This window comes from Mandrillus leucophaeus, unplaced genomic scaffold (assembly GCF_000951045.1).
Source record: "Mandrillus leucophaeus isolate KB7577 unplaced genomic scaffold, Mleu.le_1.0 Scaffold247, whole genome shotgun sequence".
Classification (NCBI taxonomy): domain Eukaryota; kingdom Metazoa; phylum Chordata; class Mammalia; order Primates; family Cercopithecidae; genus Mandrillus; species Mandrillus leucophaeus.
In genome coordinates, this window is record NW_012102554.1 from 2,235,225 (window position 1) to 2,237,113 (window position 1,889).

Genomic DNA, 1,889 nt, shown 5'->3' on the forward strand with positions numbered 1-1,889 from the left:
TCTCTACTAAAAATACAAAAAGTTAGCCGGGCGTGGTGGCAGGCACCTGTAATCCCAGCTACGTGGGAGACCAAGGCGGGAGAATCTCTTGAACCCAGGAGGTGGAGGTTGTAGTGAGACAAGATTATGCCATTGCACTCCAGCCTGGGCAACGGTGCCAGACTCTGTCTCAAAAAAAAAGAAATTTTATTTATTTAGAATAATGAATGCATTAATTATATCCAGAATGGTAGAGGCAACTGCTCATATATCACATAATATAACAAATCTGTATACCAATAGCTAACTTCTTCTTCCATCAGTGATTCCTTCCACTGTTATGATTTTTGTTTCTATATAACCATGAATAAGTCCCTTAGATTAATTTTTTCCTGCGTATTTTTCTTAAAGCAGGGCCAGCCAGCACAAGCCTCTCCATCAAGTGGAAGACAATCTGGGAATAGTGAACGTAAACGGAAGGAACCGCGAGAAAAAGATAAAGAAAAAGAAAAGGAAAAAAATAGCTGTGTTATTTTGTAACAAGTGTTGGCTTCTGTTGGAACCACCTATATGTCTTGAGAAACAAAACCACAGGAGGAAAGGAAGAAAACCCGATCAATACCGTCTGTGCCTGATTTCCCAATGGATTTTGTTCATGTTTTTTCAGGGGAAAGGTTGTTACTTAGTTACAATCAGACTTTTTCAAGTCACACAATACACTCTTTATGAGCTGGAGTTTTGTGTTACAAGTTGGAAATGCTGTGTGTTGTCATTCATGAAAAATACTGCACTTGTAGCCAGATAAGCAAATCACAGCAAATTTTGTGTCATAGTGACATTCATAACTCATATCAGTTAGTAAGCTATTATATCTTCTGTTCTAACAATGAATGGAGGTAATTGATTTAGTCTGATTCCTTCCTGAAATCTAAATATTAGCACAATAGTTTCTGAAATTTTACAATGTTAAATTATGATCTAATCCATGAGAAACCACGGGTTTAACATAGGGATTCAAAAAAAAACAAAAACAAACAAAATAATAGGTATAAATAACCCTTAATTGTATATTGGACTAGTTCAGCCCTTAAACAGCTTTACCTTTATTTAGGAATGTACATTTTAGGTATTATCTTGAGAATTGATCATGGAGCTTAGATTTAATTTAGATAGCAAAAATAAAGATTTGTATTTCTTTTCCAATAGCAAAAGGTTGCATAACACTAATACTTATAACCTATCAATATCAGATATTAATGACTTTGTAGTGTTGTAAAATTTTGAGGAATTTTGGAGTCTTTATCATAGGTAACCTGGACCACAGTTACTATTTATTGGCAATGTGATTGAGTATATGGAGGAAAGCACAGTGGATGCTAGGCCTTGTAAATATGGGAATGTAGAAAAGCAGATAGTTCAGTGTCTACCTTTTTCTAGTATTACCTTGAACCTTAAATCTTAAGTCATGTTTATTGCTAGAAAATTAAATGTACTTATTAAAACCAATGAAAAAGCACATTTCTGAAAGGAAGTTAGAGATAATCTCTGTGTCTTGTGAAAAGACATTAATAAAAATCTGAGAGGGCCGGGCACAGTGGCTCACACCTGTAATCCCAACACTTTGGGAGGCCAAGGCGGGCGGATCACCTGAGGTCAGGAGTTCACAACCAGCCTGACCAACATGGTGAAACCCCATCTCTACTAAAAATACAAAAGATCAGCCGGGCATGGTGGCGGGCGCCTGTAGTCCCAGCTACTCAGGAGGCTGAGGCAGGAGAATTGCTTGAACCCGACAGGCGGAGGTTGCAGTGGGCCGAGATCGCACTGCTGCACTCCAACCTGGGCAACAAAGCGAGACTCCATCTCAAAAAAAAAAAAAAAAAAATCTGAGAGTAGCTAAGAATTTGGAG